This window comes from Pristiophorus japonicus, chromosome 23 (assembly GCF_044704955.1).
Source record: "Pristiophorus japonicus isolate sPriJap1 chromosome 23, sPriJap1.hap1, whole genome shotgun sequence".
In the NCBI taxonomy this organism is placed as follows: Eukaryota; Metazoa; Chordata; class Chondrichthyes; family Pristiophoridae; genus Pristiophorus; species Pristiophorus japonicus.
This window is the reverse complement of record NC_091999.1, coordinates 60,590,315-60,612,805: the sequence shown is the minus strand read 5'-3', so window position 1 is coordinate 60,612,805 and position 22,491 is coordinate 60,590,315.

Here is a 22,491-nt window from a genome sequence, read left to right as displayed (position 1 = left end):
CCCAGCACAGAACCTTACGGCACCCCACTAGTAACTGCCTGCCATTCTGAAAAATACCCATTTATTCCTACTCTTTGCTTCCTGTCTGCCAACCAGTTCTCAATCCATGTCAGCACACTACACCCAATCCCATGTGCTTTAACTTTGCACATTAATCTCTTGTGTGGTACCTTGTCGAAAGCCTTCTGAAAGTCCAAATACACCACATCAAATGGTTCCCTCTTGTCCACTCTACTGGAAACATCCTCAAAAAATTTAAGATTTGTCAAGCATGATTTCCCTTTCACAAATCCATGCTGACTTGGACCTATCATGTCACCTCTTTCCAAATGCGCTGCTATGACATCCTTAATAATAGATTCCACTACCGATGTCAGGCTGACCGGTCTATAATTACCTGTTTTCTCTCTTCCTCCTTTTTCAAAAAGTGGTATTACATTTGCTACCCTCCACTCGATAGGAACTGATCCAGAGTATATGGAATGTCGCAAAATGACTGTCAATGCATCCGCTATTTCCATGGCCACCTCCTTAAGTACTCTGCAGTCCATCAGACCCTGGAGATTTATCGGCCTTCAATCCCATCAATTTCCCCAACACAATTTCCCGACCAATAAAGATTTCCCTCAGTTCCTCCTTCTTACTCGACTCTCTAACGCCTTTTATATCCGCAAGGTTATTTGTGTCCTCCTTAGTGAATACCGAACCAAAGTAGTTGTTCAATTGGTCTGCAATATCTTTGTTCCCAGTTTTGACTTCCCCTGATTCTGACTGCAGGGGACCCACGTTTGACTTTACTAACCTTTTTCTCTTTACATATCTGTAGAAGCTTTTGCAGTCCATTTTAATGTTCCCTGCAAGCTTCCTCTCGTACACTATTTTCCCTGCCCTAATCAAACCTTTCGTCCTGCTCTGCTGAGTTCTAAATTTCCCCCGGTCCCCTGGTTCGCTGCTATTTCTGGCCAATTTGTATGCCACTTCCTTGGCTTTAATGCCTGATTTCCCTTGATAGCCACGGTTGAGCCACCTTCCCTTTTTTATTTTTATGCCAGACAGGGATGTACAATTGTTGTAGTTCATCCATGCGGTCTCTAAATGTCTGCCATTGCCCATCCACTCACAACCCCTTAAGTATCATTCGCCAATCTATCCTAGCCAATTCACGCCTCATACCTTCAAAGTTACCCTTCTTTAAGTTCTGGACCATGGTCTCTGAATTAACTGTTTCATTCTCCATCCTAATGTAGAATTCCACCATATCATGGTCATTCTTCCCCAAGGGGCCTCGCACAACGAGATTGCTAATTAATCCTCTCTCATTACACAACACCCAGTCTAAGATGGCCTCCCCCCTAGTTTGTTCCTCGACATATTGGCCTAGAAAACCATCCCTTATGCAGTCCACGAAATCCTCCTCCACCGTATTGTTTCCAGTTGGGTTAGCCCAATCTATATGCATATTAAAGTCACCCATGATAACTGCTGCCACTTTATTGCATGCACCCCTAATTTCCTGTTTGATGCCCTCCCCAACATCACTACTACTCTTTGGAGGTCTGTACAGAAATCTCACTAGCGTTTTCTGCTCTTTGGTATTCCGTAGCTCCACCCATACCGATTCCACATCATCCCAGCTAATGTCTTTCCTTACAATTGCATTAATTTCCTCTTTAACCAGCAACGTCAATCCGCCTCCTTTTCCTTTCTGTCTATCCTTCCTAAATGTTGAAAAGCCTTGGATGTTGAATTCCCAGCCTTAGTCACCCTGCAGCCATGTCTCTGTGATGCCGACCACATCGTATCCGTTGACTGCTATCTGCACAGTTAATTCATCCACCTTATTCTGAATACTCCTCGCCTTGAGGCACAGAGCTTGCCTTTTTAACATACTTTGACCCTTTAGAATTTTGCTGCAATTGGCCCTTTTTATTTTTTGCCTTGGGTTCCTCTGCCCTCCACTTTTACTCATCTCCTTTCAGTCTTTTGCTTCCGTCTCTATTTTGTTTCCCTCTGTCTCCCTGCATTGATTCCCATTACCCTGCCATATTGGTTTAACTCCTCCCCAACAGCACTAGCAAACACTCCTCCTAGGACAATGGTTCCGGTCCTGCCTCGGTGCAGACCGTCTGGTTTGTACTGGTCCCACCTCCCCCAGAACCGGTTCCAATGCCCCAGGAATTTGAATCCTTCCCTGCTGCACCACTGTTCAAGCCACGTATTCATTTGAGCTATCCTGCGATTCCTACTCTGACTAGCACGTGGCACTGGTAGCAATCCCGAGATTACTACTTTTGAGGTCCTACTTTTTAATTTATCTCCCAGCTCCTTAAATTCTTCTCGTAAGACCTCATCCCGTTTTGTTTTAGCTATATCGTTGGTCCCAATGTGCACCACGACAACTGGCTGTTCACCTTCCTTTTTCAGAATGTCCTGCACCCTCTCCGAGATATCCTTGACCCTTGCACCAGGGAGGCAACATACCATCCTGGAGCCCCGGTTGCGGCCGCATAAGCGCCGATCTATTCCCCTTACAATTGAATTCCCTATCACTCTCGCTCTCCCACTCTTTTTCATACCAACTCGAAAGAGAATAGGAGAGTTGGCCCCGTGTCAATATTACTAAAAATGTTCATAAATGCTCACTGAAACCCTATGTGTATATGAGTGTCTGTGGGGAAGCCCAATTTCTCACAGAGACAGAATCCGCATACTTACAGGACCAGGATTTCAGAGTGCTTAAAGCGTTGGACTTAAGATCCACTGAATTTGTAATCACGTCGGTTTGAGCCCCACTCCAGATAAGTCTTTGATTTAAGACTGATTTTCTCCCATCCTGCTCGGTGATACCTGATTGTTAACTGTTGAATCTGCATTTTTCTCTGTGACACTCTCAAATATCAAGACATTGAATTGTGAAATGTATCTCAGTCTCTGCCTCTGCCTTTTTCCTTTAGCAGCAGGTAACCTTTATCATTATTGTTGACAAATTAAGTTAATCTAAGGGTTAAGTCATGGCAGGAGAACTGGGACTCATGTTGTGCTCTCCTGTGCTTCGTGGGAAGTCACAGTGTCCTTGACGATTACATGTGCGCGAAGTGTTTCCACCTGCAGCACCGGACAGAGCGTATTGTGGTAGTGGAGCTGCGGGTGGATTTTCTCTGGTGCATCCGTGATGCTGAAGATGTCGTGAATTGCAGGTTTAGGGAGTTGGCCACATCGCAGGTAAAGGGTACACAGCCAGATAGGGGATGGGTGAACAACAGGAAGAACAGTGGAAGGAAGGGAATGCAGGGGTCCCCTGCAGTCATCGCCCCCTGCAAAACAGTTACACCGCTTTGGGTACAGTTGAGGGGGATGGACTCATCAGGGGAGAGCAGCAGCAGCCACGTTCATGGCACTGTGGGTGGCTCTGCTGCACAGGAGGGCAGGAAAAATAGTGGGAGAGCTATAGTTGTAGGGGATTCTATTGTAAGGGGAATAGATAGACGTTTCTGCGACTGCAATCGGGACTCCAGGATTGTATGTTGCCTGCCTGGTGCAAGGCTCAAAGGTGTCTCGGAGCAGGTGAAGGACATTTTGAAGGGGGAGGGTAAACAGCCAGTTGTCATGGTGCATATAGGTACCAACGATATAAGTACAAAAACGGGATGAGGCCCTACAAGTTGAATTTAGGGAGCTAGGAGTTAAATGAAAAAAGTAGAAGCTCAAAGGTAGTAATCTCAGGATTGCTACCAGTTTCACGTGCTAGTCAGAGTAGGAATCTAAGAATATCTCAGATTAATACGTGGCTTGAGGAGTGGTGCAGCAGGGCGGGATTCAATTTCCTGGGATATTGGAACCGGTTCTGGGGGAGCTGGGACCACAAAACGGACGGTCTGACCCTGGCCAGGACCGGAAGCAATGTCCTCGGGGGAGTGTTTGCCAGTGCTGTTGGGGAGCGGTTAAACTAATATGGCAGGGGGATGGTAACCTATGCAGGGAGACAGAGGGTAGTTAAACAGGGGCAGAAGCAAAAGATAGAAAGAAGAAAAGTAAAAGTGGAGGGCAGAGAGAGCCAAGGCAAATATCAAAAAGGGACACATTGCAGCAAAATTCTAAAAGGGCAAAGTGTGTTAAAAAGTCAAGCCTGAAGGCTCTGTGCCTCAATGAGAGGAGTATTCGTAATATGGTGGACGAATTAACTGCACATGCATAATGAATATGATATAATTGGCATCACAGAGACATGGCTCCAGGATGACCAATGCTAGGAACTCAAAAACAAGGGGTATTCAACATTCAGGAAGAATAGACAGAAAGGAAACGGAGGTGAGGTAGCGTTGCTGGTTAAAGAGGAAATTATTGCAATAGTAAGGAAGGACATTAGCTTGGATGATGTGGAATCTGTATTGGTCGAACTGCGGAATAGCATAGGACAGAAAACGTTAGTGGGAGTTGTGTACAGACCACCAAACGTAGTGAGGTTGGGGCCAGCATCAAACAAGAAATTAGGGTTGCATGCAATAAAGGTACAGCAGTTATCATGGGAGACTTCAATCTATACATAGATTACGCTAACCAAACTGGTACTAAGACGATGGAGTAGGATTTCCTGGAGTGTATTCGGGATGGTTTTCTGGACCAATATTTCGAGAAACCAATGAGATGGCTGGTCATCCTAGACTGGGTGATGTGTAATGAGAAATAACTAATTAGCAATCTTGTTGTGCGAGGCCCCTTGGGGAAGAATGATCATAAAATGGTAGATTTCTTTATTAAGATGGAGAGTGACACAAGTAATTCAGAGACTAGGCTCCTGAACTTAGGGAAAGGTAACTTCGATGGTATGAGAAGAGAATTGTTTAGAATAGACTGATAATTAAAGGCTTGATGGTGGATAGGCAATGGCAGACATTTAAAGATCACATGGATGAACTTCAATAATTTTACATTCCTGTCTGGAGTAAAAATAAAACGGGAAAGGTGGCTCAACCGTGGCTAACTCGGGAAATTAAAGATAGTGATAAATCCAAGGAAGAGGTATATAAATAGGCGAGAAAAAGTAGCAAACCTGAGGACTGGGAGAAATTTAGAATTCAGCAGAGGAAGACAAAGGGTTTAATTCGGAGGGGGAAAATAGAATACGAGAAGAAGCTTGCCTGGAACATAAAAACTGACTGCAAAAGCTTCGATAGATACGTGAAGAGAAAAAGATTAGTGAAGACAAACGTAGTTCCCTTGCAGTCGGATGCAGGTGATTTTATAATGAGGAACAAAGAAATGGCAGACGAGTTGAACAAATACTTTGGTTCTGTTTTCACGAAGGAAAGCACAAATAACCTTCCGGAAATACTAGGGGACCGAGTGTCTAGTGAGTAGGAGGAACTGAAGGATATCCTTATTAGGCGGGAAATTGTGTTCGGAAAATTGATGGGATTGAAGACCGATAAATCCCCAGGGCCTGATAGTCTGCATCACAGAGTACTTAAGGAAGTGGCCCGAGAAATACTGAATACATTGGTGATCATTTTCCAACAGTCTATCGATTCTGGATCAGTTCCAATTGACTGGAGGGTTGCTAATGTAACATCACTTTTTAAAAAAGGAGGAAGAGAGAAAATGGGTAATTATAGACCAGTTAATCTGACATCAGTAGGGAGGAAATGTAGGAATCAATTATTAAAGATGAAATGACAGCGCATTTGGAAAGCAGCGACGATGATTGGTCCAAGTCAACATGGATTTATGAAAGGGAAATCATGCTTGACAAATCTGGATTTTTTTGAGGATGAAACTAGTAGAGTGGGCAAGGGAGAGCCAAGGGATGTGGTGTATATGGATTTTCAAAAGGTTTTTGAAAAGGTCCCACAAAAGAGATTGGTGTGCAAAATTAAAGCACATGGTATTGGGCGTAATGTACTGACGTGGATAGAGAACTGGTTGGCAGACATGAAGCAGAGAGTCGGGATAAAGGGGTCCTCTTCAAAATGGCAGGCATGACTAGTGGGGTGCCGCAGGGCTCAATACTGGGACCCCCTGCTCTTTACAATATACATTAATGATTTGGATGAAGGAATTGAGTGTAATATCTCCAAGTTTGCAGATGACATTAAACTGGGTGGCAGAGTGAGCTGTGAGGAGGAAGCTTAGAGCATGCAGCTTTATTTGGACAGGTTAGGTGAGTGGGCAAATGCATGTCAGATGCAGTATAATGTGGATAAATGTGAGCTTATCCATTTTGATGGCAAAAACACGAAGGCAGAATATTACCTGAATGATGGCAGATTAGGAAAATGGGAGCTGCAAGGAGACCTGGGTGTCATGGTACATCAGTCATTGAAAGTTGGCATGCAAGGCAAATGGCATGTTGGTCAGCATAGCGAGATAATTTGAGTATGGGAGGAAGGAGATCTTACTGTAGTTGTACAGGGCCTTGGTGAGGCCACACCTGAATATTGTGTACAGTTTTTGTCTCCTAATCTGATGAAGGACATTCTTGCTTTTGAGGGAATGCAGCGAAGATTCAGCAGACTGATTCCCGGGATGGCAGTACTAACATATGAAGAAAGACTGGATCGACTAGGCTTATATTCACTGGAAATTAGAAGAATGAGAGGGGATCTCATAGAAATATATAAAATTCTGACGGGATATCACATGTTAGGTGCAGGAATATTGCTCCCAATGCTGCGGAAGTCCAGAACCAGGGGCCACAGTTTTAGGATAATGGGTAAGCCACTTAGGACCAAGATGAAGAGAAACTTCTTCATTCAAAGAATTGTGAACCTGTGGAATTGTCTACCACAGAACGTTGTTGAAGCCAGTTCGTTAGATATATTCAAAAGGGAGTTAGATGTGGCCCTTACAGCTGAAGGGATTAAGGGTATGGAGAGAAAGCAGGAATGGCGTGCTGAAGTTGCATGATCAGCCATGATCATGTTGAATGGTGGTGCAGGCTCGAAATGCCTAATGGCCTACTCCTGCACACAGTTTCTATGTTTCTACGTTTATCTGTATCACTCAATATCTCCCTCAGTGTCTCTCAATGTCTCCCTCAATCTCTCTTTCAATGTCTCTCTCATAGTCTCCCTCAATGTATGTCCCAATGTACCTCTCAATGTCTCTCTCAATGTCTCACTAAATGTTTCCCCCAACATCGCCCTCAATGTCACTGTCACTGCCTCCAACAATGTCTCTCTCAACTTCCCACACAATGACTCGCTCAATGTCTCCCTCAATGTGTCTCTCAATGTCTCACTCAATCTCTCTCTTAAAGTCTCTCTCAATATCTCCCTTCAGGTGTTTGTCAATGTCTCCCTCAATGTCTCGCTCAATGACTTTCTCAATATATCTTTCACTGTCTCCCTCAACGTCTCTCTCCATGATTCTCTCGATGTCTCTCTCAATGTTTCCCTCAATGTCTCCTTCAATGTTTCCATGAATATGTCCTTCAATGTCTTTCTCAATGCTTCTCGCAATGTCTCCCTCAATGTCGGTCTCAATGTTCCCTCTCTGTCTCTCTCAATATCTCTCTCAATACCTGCCTCAATGCCATCCTCAATGTGTCTCTCGATATCTCTCTATGTGCCTCTCTCAATGCCTCTCTCAAAATCTCGATCAATGTATTTCAATGTCTCTCTTAATGCCTCCCTCAATGAATCTCTCAATATATCTCTCAATGTATATCTCAATGTTTCTCTCAGTGTCTCTCTCAATGTTTCTCTCAGTGTCTCTCTTAATGCCTCCCTCAATGAATCTCTCAATATATCTCTCAATGTATCTCTCAATGTTTCTCTCAATGTATCTCTCAATGTTTCTCTCAGTGTCTCTCTTAATGCCTCCCTCAATGAACCTCTCAATATATCTCTCAATGTATCTCTCAATGTTTCTCTCAGTGTCTCTCTCAATGCCACCCTCAATGGCTTTTTCAATGTCTCTCTCAATGTTTCCCCCAATGTCTCCCTCAATGTCTCCCTCAATATCTCTCTCAATTTGTCTCTCAATGTGTCTCTCAAAGAATCTCTCAATGTCACCTTAATGTCTCACTCAATATCTCATTCAATGTTTCACTCGATGTGCTTCTCAATATCTCACTCAATACATCACTCAATGTTTCTCTCAATGTCTCTCTCCATGTCTCTCTCCATATCTCTCTCAATGTTTCTCTGTGTTCCTCGTTCTTCCTTTCTGTCTCTCTCTTTCTCTCTCTCTCTATCTTCGCCCTCTCTGTCTCCTTCTCTCAATGTCTCATTGTGATTCACGTGCACTCCCTCTCCTTTTGCCTCAATCACTCTGTCTTTTTATCTGTCTTCATCTGTCTTCTTTAACTCAATTTTTAAAATAACTGCAACTTTATCCCCTTATGCATTAATTAGCAAGTCCAATTTAACAACTAACTAATTTAATTAGGTCTGTGCTCGTTATATTCAATTGAACAATTAACTGTAACTTTACTCCACTGTGTAATAGTTAACCGGTCCAATTTAACGATTGACATTAATTTTATTACCCTGCGTATTTGATATCATGCCAACTTTCACAATTATCTGTTACATTATTCTCCTGTGTATTCGTTATAATTAAATTAACTGTAGTTTTTTCCCGTTTGCCCTCGTTATCAAGACCAATTTAATAATTAACTACATTTATTAGCCAATGTGTTCGTTATATTCAATTGAATAGTTATCTAGGTTTATTCCCCTGAGATTTACTTATCATTTCTGCTGGTTGTCATGTACAATTTTACCATTAACAGTAACGTTTTCCCCCTGTGAACTGTTTATCATGTCCAACTTTACCATTAACAATGACGTTATCCTCCTGTGTACATGTTATCATATCCAAATTTAGCATTAACAGTGATGTTATCCTCCTGTTTACTGGTTATCATCTCCATTTTTACCATTTACACGAATGTTACCCTGTGTACACAGGAACACAAGAAATAAGAGCAGGAGTAGGCCATTTGACCCCTCGAGCCTGCTCTGCCATTTAATAAGATCATTGCTGATCTGATCATGGACTCAGCTCCACATCCCTACCCGCTCCCCGTAACCCTTTATTACTTAACGCTCAAAAATGTGTCTATCTCCATCTTAACTGTAACTTTACTCCCATCTGTAATAGTTATTGCGTCCAACTGAATGATTAACTTTATTTTTGTTACTCTGTGTATTGGATTTCAACCCGAATTTCACAATTATCTGCAACATCATTCTCTTCTGTATTCGTTATCATTTCCAAATTATACAGTAATTGTAGTTTTGTATTTTGTGCACTCGTTATCATGACCAATTTAACAATTAACCACTTGTATTAGCCAGTGTGTTCGTTATATTCAATTGAATAATTAATTAAGTTTATTGCACTGAGCAAAGCTTATGTCCATTTTTACCATTAACACTATCATTACCCTGTGTACTGGTTATCATGTTCAATTTTACCACTTACATTCGCGTTATCCTCCTGTGTACAGGTTATCGTGTCCAATGTTACCATTTAAAATAACGTTATCCTGTTTACACAAGAACACAAGAACTAGGAGCAGGAGTAGGCCATTTGACCCCTCGAGCCCGGTCCGCCATTTCATAAGATCATTGTTGATCTGATCATTTAATCAGCTCCACTTGTCTGCACGCTTCCCATAAACATTTATTCCCTTATCGCGCGAAAATCTGTCCATCTCCGCCTTAAATATATTCAATGACTCAGCATCCACAGCTCTCTGGGGCATTGAATTCCACAGATTTACAACCCTCTGAAAGAATAAATTCCTCCTCATCTCAGTTTTAAATGGGAGGTCACATATTCTCAGACTATGTCCACTAGTTTCAGTTTCCCCTATGTGTGGCAAAATATGTTCTGCGTCCATCATGTCCAGACCTTTCATCGTCTTAGATTTTTGGATCTGATCCTCTCTCGTTCTTCTGAACTGCAATGTATATGGACCCAACCTACTCAACCTCTCTTCATAATCAAACCCCTCATCTCTGGAATCAACCTACTGAACGTTCTCTGTACAGTTTCCAATGCAAGTATATCCTTCCTTAAAAACGGAGAACTAAACTGTACGCAGTACTCCAGGTGTGGCCTCACCAATACCCTGTACAGTTGTAGCAGGACGTAGCTGCTTTTATAATCAACCCCCTTGCAATAAAGGCAAACATTCCATTTGCCTTCCTGATTTACAAGCTGTACCTGCTTTATAATTTTCGTGTTTCATGCACAAGGATCCGTAGGTCCCACTTTACTGAAGCACTTTGCAATTTCCCGTCATTTAAGTTATAATCTGCTTTTCTATTTTTTCTGCTAAAGTGGATAACCTCACATTTTCTAACATTGTATTACATCTGCCGAAATTTTGCACATTCACTTAGCCTGTCTATATCAATTTGCAGATTAGTTGTGTCCTCCTCACCATGTGCTTTCCCACCCATCTTTGTGTCGTTTGCAAACTTGGTTACATTACATGCGGTCCCTTCATCTATGTCATTAATATAGATTGGAAATAGTTGATGCCCCAGCACCGATCGTTGTGGCAACCAACTAGTTACTGTTTGCCAACCGAAAAATGACCTGTTTATCCCAACTCTCTATTTTCTGTTAGTTAGCCAATCCTCAATCCATGCCAATATATTACCCCAACCCCATGAACTTTTATCTTGTGCATTAACCATTTATGCGGCACTTTATCGAATGCCTTCTGGAAATCCAAATAAACCACATCCATTGATTCCCCCTTATTCACCCTGCTCGTTACATTATACCATTAACACTAACGTTAACCTCCTGTGTAACGATTATTATCACCAATTTTATCATTAACTGTTATGTAAATCTCCTGTGCACTTGTTATCATCACCAATTTTACCATTAGCACTAACTTTATCCTCTGTACTGGTTATCATGTCCAATTTTTCAATTAAAAGTAACATTATCCTGTGTAATCTTTTTCGTGACCAATGTTACAAATAACAATAACGTTATCCCCCCGTGGACTGGTTACTAAGCCCACTTTAACAAAGAACTGTAATTTTTTTCACCGCGGTATTAGTCATCATGTCCAATTCAATAATTACCTGCAGCATTTTCCCCCTGTGTATTGATCATCCTGACAAATTTATCTATTAACTGTAACCTTATTACCCTGTCTATTTGTTAGAAATTCCAGTTTAAAATGTAACGATAACATTGTACCCAATGCACATGTTATCACAACCAATTAAACGTTAATTAATTTTATTTGCCAGTGTAGTTGCTATAGTCAGTTGAAGAAGTAACTGAGACATTTTCCTCTGTTTACTACTTATCATCTCAATTAACTGTGATTTTATACACCTGTGCAACAGTTAATAATTCCCTTTAAAAATTAGTGATGCATTTATTATTCAATGTATTGTGATGAAGCTCAATTCCATAACCAACTGTAACTTTGCACGAATTTTACGAGTAATCATGTCCAATTTAACAATTAACTGTAACTTTATTCCCCTTTCTAATGGTAACCAAGTCCAATTTAACAATCACCTGAACCTTCATACCCTCTGTATTAATTATATCCAGTTCAACAATTAACTGTACATTTATATCCTGTCACTGAATTATATCCAATTTAAGAATTAAAAGAAGATGTATACACTGTGTATTAGATGTATCCAGTTAAACAAGTGGGAGAACCATTAGAAGTTCTTGAGTCGACAAGAGGCAGCGTGGGGAGGCCTATAAAAAGGCCCAGCGTTGGTGAGTCGGCGAGAGGCCAACCGGTGCAGCTGCAGTAGGGAGAGAAGGCAAAAACGAAGTAAATAAAATTGAAAGGTGACGTCACAGCTAAGGGGTTACTGATAGAGAAAAGAAAAAACAGAAGCTAATTACCAATCACCAGCCAATCAATCAGTAAGTAACATTTAGCATTGCTGTTGCCAAATTAAGTTTATCTAAGGGTTTTGTCATGCCAGGACAGCTCGGACACGGTTTATACTCTTCCTGTACTATGTGGGAAGTCAGGGACGCTTCTGGTGTCCCTGACGACTACGTGTGCGGGAAGTGCATCCACCTCCAGCTTCTGACGGACTGCATTGCGGCACTGGAACTGCTGGTGGATGAACTCTGGAGCATCCACGATGCTTACAATGATGTGAATAGCTGCTTTAGTGAGTTGGTCTTACCACAGGTAAAGGGTGCACTGCCAGATAGTAAATGGGTGACCAGCAGGAAGAGCAGTACAAGGAAGATGGTGCAGGGGTCCCCTGCCGTCAACCCCCTGCAAAACAGATACACCGCGTTGGGTACTGTTGAGGGGGATGACTGATCGGGGGGGAGCAATACCAGCCAAGTTCATGGCACCGTGGGTGGCTCTGCTGTACAGGAGGGCAGGGCAAAGAGTGGAGGAGCAATAATGATAGGGGATTCGATTTTAAGGGGTTTGGCGTTTCTGCGGCCGCAACCGAGACTCCTGGATGGTATGTTGCCACCCTGCTCAAGGATGTCTCAGAGCGGGTGCAGAGCATTCTGAAAAGGGATGGTGAAAAGCCAGTTGTCGTGGTGCATATAGGTACCAATGATATAGGTAAAAAACGGGATGAGGTCCTACGAGATGAATTTAGGGAGCGAGGAGTTAAATTAAAAAGTAGGACCTGAAAGATAGTAATCTCAGGATTGCTACCAGTGCCACGTGCTAGTCAGAGTAGGAATCGCAGGATAGCTCAGATGAATACGTGTCTTGAGGAGTGGTACACGAGGGAGGGGTTCAAATTCCTGGGACACAGGAACCGGTTCTGGGAGAGAATGGACCAGTACAAACTGGATGGTCTGCACTTGGGCAGGACTGGAACCAATGTCCTAGGGGAAGTTTTTGCTAGTTCTTTTGGGGATGAGTTAAACTAACATGGCAGGCGGATGGGAACCTATGCAGGGAGACAGAGGGAAATAAAATGGAGGCAGAAGCAAAAGATAGAAAGGAGAATAGTAAACGTGGAGGGCAAAGAAAACCAAAAGGGCCACATTACAAAAAAATTCAAAAGGGGCCAAGGATGTTAAAAAGACATGCCTGAAGGCTCTGTCCCTCAATGCGAGGAGTATTCGGAAAAGGTGGACGAATTAACTGCGCAGACAGCAGTTAATGGATATGATGTAATTGGCATTACAGCGACATGGCTCTAGGGTGACCAAGGCTGAGAGCTCAACATCCAGAGGTTTTCAACATTTAGGAAGGATAGGAGAGAGAGGAGAAGAAGGCAGGGTGGCGTTGCTGGTTAAAGGGGAAATTAATGCAAGGGTGCGAAGGGACATTAGCCTGGATGATGTGGAATCGTGATGGATGCAGCTACGGAATTTCAAACGGCAGATAACGTTAGTGGGATTTAGACGGCAGATAACGTTAGTGTACAGACCACCAAACATTAGTAGTGAGGTTGGGGACAGCATCAAACAAGAAATAAGGGATTTGTACAATAAAGGTACAGCAGTTATCATGGGCGACTTTAATCTACATATTGATTGGGCTAACCAAACTGGTAGCAATGCGGTGGAGGAGGATTTCTTGGAGTGTATTAGGGATGGTTTTCTAGACCAATATGTCGAGGAACCAACTTGAGAGCTGGCCATCCCAGACTGGGTGATGTGTAACGAGAAGGGACTAATTAGCAATCTTCTTGTGCGAGGCCCCTTGGGGAAGAGTGACCACAATATGGTAGAATTCTGTATTAAGATGGAGAGTGACACAGTTAATTCGGAAACTAGGTTCCTGAGCTTAAGGAAAGGTAACTTCGTCGGTATGAGATGTGAATTGGCTAGAATAGACTGGCAGAGGATACTTAAAGGGTTGACGGTGGATTAGCAATTGCAAATATTTGAAGATGACATTCATGAACTTCAACAATTGTACATCCCTGTCTGGAGTCAAAGTAAAACGGGGAAGGTGGCTTAGCCATCGCTACAAGGGAACTTAAGGATAGTGTTAAAGCCAAGGAAGAGGCATATAAATTGGTTGGAAAAAGCAACAAACCTGAGGACTGGGAGAAATTTAGAATTCAACAGAGGACTAAGGCTTTAATTAAGAGGGGGGAAATAGAGTATGAGAGGAAGCTTGCAGGGAACATAAATACTGACTGCAAAAGCTTCTATAAATATGTGAAGAGAAAAAGATTAGTAACAACAAACGTAGGTCCCTTGCAGTTGGATTCAGGTGAATTTATAATGGGGAACAAAGAAATGGTAGACCAATTGAACAAATACTTCGGTTCTGTCTTCACAAAGGAAGACACAAATAATCTTCTGAATGTACTAGGGGACAGTGGGTCTAGTGAGAAAGAGGAACTGAAGGATATCCTTATTAGGCGGGAAATTGTGTTAGGGAAATTGATGGGATTGAAGGCCGATAAATCCCCCGGGTCTGATAATCTGCATTCCAGAGTGCTTAAGGAAGTGCCCCTAGAAATAGTGGGTGCATTGGTGATTATTTTCCAACATTATATCGACCTGGATCAGTACCTATGGACTGAATGTAAAACCGCTTTTTTAAAAAGGAGGGAGAAAGTAAACGGATAATTATCGACCTGTTAGCCTGACATCAGTAGTGGGGAAAATTTGGAATCAATCTTTAAGGATGAAATAGCAGTGCATTTGGAAAGCAGTGACTGGATCGGACAAAGTCAGCATGGAATTATGAAAGGGAAATCATGCTTGACGAATCTTCTGCAATTTTTTGAGGATGTAACTAGCAGAGTGGACAAGGGAGAACCAGGTGGATGTGGTGTATTTCAACTTTCAAAAGGCTTTTGAAAGGCCCCGCACAAGAGATTGGTGTGCATAATCAAAGCGCATGTTATTGGGGTGATGTACTGACGTGGATGGAGAACTGATTCGCAGACAGGAAGCAGAGAGTTAGGATAAACGCGTCGTTTTTGGAATGGCAGGCAGTGACTAGTGGAGTGCTGCAGGGCTCAGTGCTGGGACCCCAGCTCTTTACAATATACATGAACGATTTAGATGAAGGAATTGAGTATAATATCTCCAAGTTTGCGGATGACACTAAACTGGGTGGCGGTGTGACCTGTGAGGAGGACGCTAAGAGGCTGCAGGGTGATTTGGACACGTTAGGTGAGTGTGCAAATGCATGGCAGATGCCGTATAATGTGAATAAATGTGAAGTTATCCATTTTGGGGGCAAAAACTAGAAGGCAGAATATTATCTGAAAATTAGGAAAATGGGAGGTGCAACGAGACCTGGGTGTCATGGTTCATGAGTCACTGAAAGTGGGCATGCAGGTACAGCAGGCGGTGAAGAAGGCAAATGGTATGTTGGCTTTCATTGCTATGGGATTTGAGTACAGGAACAGGGAGGTCTTACTGCAGTTGTACAGGGCCTTAGTGAGGCCTCACCAGAAACATTGTGTTCAGTTTTGGTCTCCTAATCTGAGGAAGGACATTCTTGCTATTGAGGGAGTGCAGCGAAGTTTCACCAAACTGATTCCAGGGATGGCCGGACTTTCTTATGAGGAGAAACTGGATCAACTGGGCCTTTATTCACTGGAGTTTAGAAGGATGAGAGGGGATCTCTTAGAAACGTATAAGATTCTGACGGGACTGGACAGGTTAAACGCAGGAAGAGTGTTCTCGATGTTGGGAAGTCCAGAACAAGGGGACATAGTCTAAGGATAAGGATAGGCCCTTTAGGACTGCGATGAGGAGAAACTTCTTCACTCAGAGAGTTGTTAACCTATGGAGTTCCCTGCCGTAAAGAGTTGTTGATGCCAGTTCATTAGATATATTCAAGAGGGAGTTAGATATGGCCCTTACGGCTAAATGGATCAAGAGGTATGGAGAGAAAGCAGGAAAGGGGTAATGAGGGAATGATCAGCCATGATCTTATTGAATGGCGGTGCAGGCTCGAAGGGCCTAATGGCCTACTCCTGCACCTATTTTGTATGTTTCTATTTTTCTATAACAACTAACTGCAACTTGATACCCTGTGTATTATTAATTTCCAGTTTAACAAATAACTGTACTTTTATACCTTGTGTAACAATCAACAATCAACTCTGGATTTATACCTTGTGTATTAGTTATATCCAGCTTACCAATGAACTGTACCTCTAGTTATATCCAGGTTAACAATTACCGGTGAGATTAGTCAACTCTTGTGCATGAGATATCATGTCCAATTTAACAATTATCTGTAAATTTAATCAACCCTTGTGTATTAGTTATATCGAGTTTAACATTTAACTGTAGAGTTATTCAAACTTTGTGTATGAGTTACCATGTCCAATTTAACAATTTTCTGTAAATTTTTCCCCCGTGCCTATGTTCTTTTTCCAGATTTAAAATTAACAGCAGCTTTTACCCCTGTGCGCTCATTATCATGATCAGCGTAACAATTAACTCATTCCATTTTCTGTGTATTTGTTTTATTCAATTAAACAATTGACTGCAACATTACTAAGCATCTATATCAGGCTGAAACAGACTGTTCGCAATCTTAGTGTTAAATTTGATTTTGATTGAGTCCCACAAGGCAGAATGTTCAGGAAAATATAGGCCCATGGGATCCAAGGCATTGTGGCAAGTTGGATCCAAAATTGGCTCAGATGCAGATAGCAAATTGCAATGTTTGATGGGTGCTTTTGCGTATGGAAGGCTGTTTAGAATGGGGTCCAACAGGGCTCAGTAATAGATCCTTTGCTTTTTGTGGTATATATTATGATTAAAATGTTAGCAGATGATTCTAAATTTGGCTGTGTGGTTCAAAATGAAGAAGAACGCTGCAGAATGCACGAAGATGTAATAAACTAATCAAAGGTGGGCAGAACAGTGGCAAATGGAATTCAATCAGGAGAAGTGTGAGGAAATGCATTTGGGGAGGGCTAACAAGCTAAGGAAATATATATTAAATGGTACGGCATTGAGAAGTGTAGAGGAACAAAGAGACCTTGGTGTGCATGTCAACAGATCAATGGCGATAGCAGGTGAAGAAAATAAGGTGGTTAAGAAGGCAAACGGAATACTTGCCTTTATTGGCAGAGGAATAGAATACAAGAGCAGGGATGTTATGCTTGAACTATATAAAATACTAGTTAGGCCAAAGGTAGAGTACTGCGTGCATTTCTGGTCACCACATTACAGGAAATATGTGATTTCATGATAGGAGACTTACAAGGATGTTGCATGCACGGATTAATTTTAGATGAGGAAAGATTGGATTGACTGGCCTTGTTTTCTTTGGAAAAGAGGATGCTGAGGAGAGACGTTAATGAGGCGTGTAAAATAATTAGGGTATAAATAGAGTGGCTAGGAAGCACTTATTTCGCTCAGCCGTGGTGTCAGCAACCAACGGGCATATATTTAAAATAATAAGCCTTAGGGCGGCAAGAACAAGGTAAAATCCCAGGCCATTTAAGAAAAAAAATCTGCGAAAATTCCTCTCCGACTCATCCAGGCGATCGAAACTAGAGGTGATTTGAGGGGAAATGTTTTCACCCAGATGCAGGTGGAGGTCTTGAACTCACTGCCTGGAAGGGTGGTAGAGGCAAAAACGCTCACCACATTTAAAAAGTGTTTGGATGTACACTTGAAGTGCTTAACCAACAAGACTCCGGACCAAGAGGTGGAAATTGGGATTAGGCCGGATAACCCTTTGTCAGCCATAATGGACACGATAGGCCGAAATGACCTCCTTCTGTAAATTTCTATGAATGTATGATTGTATGATTGATTTAACCCTGAAATGAAATTCCGACCACAAGGTTGCACCGTTATTAAGACGGCGTATTGTCACCTCTGGAACATTGCCTGACACTGGTACTGTCTCAGCTCATTGGCTACTGAAACCCTCATCGATGTCTTTAGAAACATAGAAACCTGGAAATCCACAGTGCAGAAGGAGGCCATTTCAGCGCATCGTGTCCACGCCGGCCGACAAAGAGCCACACGGCCCTTGGTCAGAAGCCCTGAAAGTTACATAAACCTATGAACAATGAACAATGGCGGAAAGGTGAACAGCACCTTTCATAGCCTGAGAATCTGTTTCAATCTGTCCAGAACTGTCTGTCAGTGGCCCTAAATCATCTTTAACGGTCTTCTGACTCCTGAAGTAGCTGGAAAAGCTTTTGCTATTATTACCAGTATTGTTCACCATCTTCTTTTTCCACAGATCTCTTAGATTCTCTAATGGCTGCTCTAGTCTCCCTCAATTGTGGGTGATATTTGCTGCTATTCTGCTGTAAACTGAATCCATCTTGTTCTGAACTGGAGTCAATGTGAGACAAGAGTACAATACTGTGGATCCTGGAATCTGAAATAAAAACAGAAAATGCTGGAAATCTCAGCGGGTCAGACAGCATCTGAAGAGAAAAACTGAGTGAACGTTTCGGGTCGATGACCCTCCGTCAGAACTGGCGAATGTTCGAAATTAACAATTTCGTAAGGAGCACTGAAATGGGAAGGGGAAAAAAGGGAAGGTCTGTGATAGGGTGGATGACAGGAGAAACCAAAGGGATGATGGGACGACTTGAGATTATAATAGCAGAAGTTAGAAACGAAACGAAGGTACGTTATAGCCTTCTGGACTCAACATTGAGTTCAACAATTGCAGACCTTAGCCTCTGCCCATATTTTGCTCTGATATATTTTTTCTCTCTTTGTTTCCCATGGCAGCTGCTAATTAATCTGCCATTCACACCCTATCTAAACTAATCTTTACTAACTTCTGCTATTACCATCTCAAGTCGTAGCATTAGCCCTTTTGTCTCTCCAAACTCTCCTGTCTTCCACCATATCACAGATCTTCCCTTTAGTTATTTCCCCCTTTGGTCATTTCAAATATTCGCCTGTTCTGACGAAGGTTCATCAACCTGAAACGTTAACTAGGTTTCTCTGCACAGATGCTGCCTGACCCGCTGAAATTTTCAATGTAAGACAGTTCTGGGAGTCAGGAATCATTCACCCCCAGACCTCGGCTGGCAGCTAAAACCCCAGGCGAGTCTTTAGTAAAGATTCATTTTGGTCCTTGTCATATATTTGTCAGGGTACCGAATTCCAGCTTTCTTACAGTCCACTCCTGGAGATTCCACTCCCTGAGCCTATAACCTTCAGCGAGGTCACTGGTGGAGTTCCATAGCGGGACTGTCCCAGATAAACTGTCGGGATCACGCCTCAGGGGTTGTTCCGTGTCATTTATTTTTAGCTATCCTGATGTCTAATAAGCAATCATCCATAAAGCAGGGAATTTCTGGAAACAGGCTGCAGGTCCTACTGTAACTGGAGAGGAAATATCTGTTGTATAATTGTACCAGGCTATAATGCAGATGCTGCAGGATGGTGGTGCTCAGCACCTTTCACTGTTTGCCCTCGGTACCTTGCCGAGTGTTAATTCTGAGCTCTTAGCCTTTCCAGAAGCTGCTGCATGATGGTGGGGTTCAGCCCCAGTCACCGTTTGCTCTCAGTAACTTGCCGAGTGGTAATTCTGAGCTGTGAGTGAGCCTGCGGCATTTCATAAAACATTATAAAGAGGAGGAGAGTAGGGCCCAGCGCACTTTGAGCCTGCTCCAACATTCAATAATATCCTGGCTGATCATCGACCACAACTCCACTTTGCCACCTGATCTTCATTCCTTGATTCCCCTAAAGGCCAAAAATGTCTCTGTCTCAGCTGTGAATATATTCAGAACTCAGCATCGACAGCCTCTGAGGTAGAGAATTCCAAAGATTTACAAGCCTCCGAGTGCCGAAATTCCTCCTTACCTCAGTCTTAAGTGGCTTACCCCTTATCCTGAGACTGTGCCCTCGAATTCAAACACTCCAGCAAGGGGAAACTACCTCCCAGGGCTAACAGGGGTAGCAGCACAGCCTCCGTCCCCGGCTGAATCTGTCTGGCGAAGCAGAGCAATAGCAACTAGAATTTACATAGGACCGCTACCATAGTAAAGCGATCGAATGCGCAACACAAGAGAGCAATCTCTCAAAAATTTACACTGACCCACGGAAGAAGACATTGGACCAGGTGACCCAAACCCGGGACAAACATTGTAGGTTATCAGAAACTGAAGGCACGGCCGCCAATGGTGGAGAGAAGGAAATGGGGTTTGCACAAGAGGCCAGAGTTAGAACCATACAACAACACAGCACAGAAGGAGACTATTCAGCCCACGGAACCTTTGCTGGCTCTTTGAAGAGCTTTTCGATTCAGTGCCAAACAACTGCGCTTTCCCCTGAAGTTACAGCAGTTATCATGGGCGACTTTAATCTACGTACAGATTGGGCTAACCAAACTGGTAGCAATTTGGTGGAGGAGGATTTCCTGGAGTGTATTAGGGATGGTTTTGTAGACCAGTATGTCGAGGAACCAGCTAGAGGGCTGGCCATCCTAGACTGGGTGATGTGAAATGAGAAAGGGTAAATTAGCAATGTTGTTGTGCAAGGCCCCTTGGAGATCAGTGATCATAATATGGTAGAATTCTTTACTAAGATGTAGAGTGACACAGTTAATTCAGAGACTAGGGTACTGAACTTATGGAAATTTAACTTCGATGGTATGAGACGTAAATTGGCTAGAATAGGCTGGCAAAAGATACTTAAAGGCTTGATGATGGATAGGCAATGGCAAACATTTAACGATCACATGGATGAACTTCAACAATTATACATCACTTTCTGGAGTTAAAATAAAACGGTGAAGGTGGCTAAACCGTGGCTAACAAGGGAAATTAAGGATAGTGTTAAATCCAAGGAAGAGGCATAGAAATTGGCCAGAAAAAGCAAAAAACCTGAGGACTAGGGGGATTTTATAATTCAGCAGAGCAGGACAAAGGGTTTAATTAGGTGGGGGAAATAGAGTATGAGAGGAAGCTTGCTGGGAACATAAAAAATGACTGCAAAAGCTTCTATAAATATGTGAAAGAAAAAGATTAGTGAAGACAAATGTAGGTCGCTTGCAGTCAGATTCAGGTGAATGGGGAACAAAGAAATCGCAGACCAGTTGAACAAATACCTTGGTTCTCTCTTCACGAAGGAAGACACAAATAAGCTTCCAGAAATACTAGGAGTGCGAGGGTCTAGTGAGAAGGAAGAACTGAAGGAAATGCTTAATGTTGGGAAATTGTGTTAGGGACATTGATGGGATTGAAGGCCCATAAATGCCCGGAGCCTGATGGTCTGCATCCCAAAATACTTAAGCAAGTGCCCCTAGAAATAGTGGATATATTGGTGATCATTTTCCAACAGTCTATCGACTCTGGATCAGTTCCTGTGGACTGAAGGTTAGCTAATGTAACAACACTTTTTTTTAAAGTAGGGAAGAGAGAAAACTGGTAATTATAGACCGGTTAGCCTGACATCAGTAGAGGGGAAAATGTTGGAATCAATTATTAAAGATGAAATAACAGCGCATTTGGAAAGCAGTGACAGGAACGGTCCAAGTCAGCATGGATTTATGAAAGGGAAATCATGCTTGTCAAAGCTTCTAGAATTTTTTGACGATGTAACTGGTAGAGTGGACAAGGGAGAACCAGTGGATGTGATGTTTTTGGTCTTTCAAGAGGCTTTTGACAAGGTCCCACACAAGAGATTGGTCTGCAAAATTAAAGCACATGGTATTGGGTGTAATGTACTGACATGGATAGAGAACTGGTTGACAGACAGGAAGCAGACTCGGGATAAACGGATCCTTTTCAGAATGGCAGGCAGTGACTAGTGAGATGCCTCAGGGCTCAGTGCTGGCACCCAAGCTATTTACAATATACATTAATTATTTAGATGAAGGAATTGAATGTTATATCTCCAGTTTTGCAGATGACACGAAGCTGGCTGGCGGTGTGAGCTATGAGGAGGACGCTTTGAGGTAGCAGGGTGACTTGGCCAGGTTAGGTGAGTGCAGGACAGATGCAGTATAACGTGGATAAATATGACGTTATCCATTTTGGTGGACAAAACATGAAGGCCGAATATAATCTGAATGGCGGCAGAATAGGAAAACGGGAGGTACAAAGAGACCTGGGTGTCATGGTACATCAATCATTGAAAGTTGGCCTGCAGGTACAGTCGGCGGTGAACTAAGCAAATGATATGTTGGCCTTCATAGCTGGGGTATTTGAATATAGGAGCAGGAAGGTCTTACTGCAGTTGTACAGGGCCTTGGTGAGGCATCACCTGGAATATTTTGTTCAGTTTTGGTCTCCTAATCTGAGGAAGGACGTTTTTGCTATTGATGGAGTGCAGCGAAGGTTCACCAAATTGATTCCCAGGATGGCAGGACAGACTTATGAGGAGAGATTGGATCGGGTGGGCCTATACTCACTGGTGTGTAGAAGGATGAGAGGGGATCTCATTGAAACATATATAAAATTCTGACGAGACTGGACAAGTTAGATGCAGGAAGAATGTTCCCGATGTCGGGGAAGTCCAGAACCAGGAGGCATAGTCTAAGGATAAGGGGTAAGCCATTTAGGACTGAGATGAGGAGAAACTTCTTCACTCAGAGTTGTTAATCTGTGGAATTTCCTACCGCAGAAAGTTGTTGAT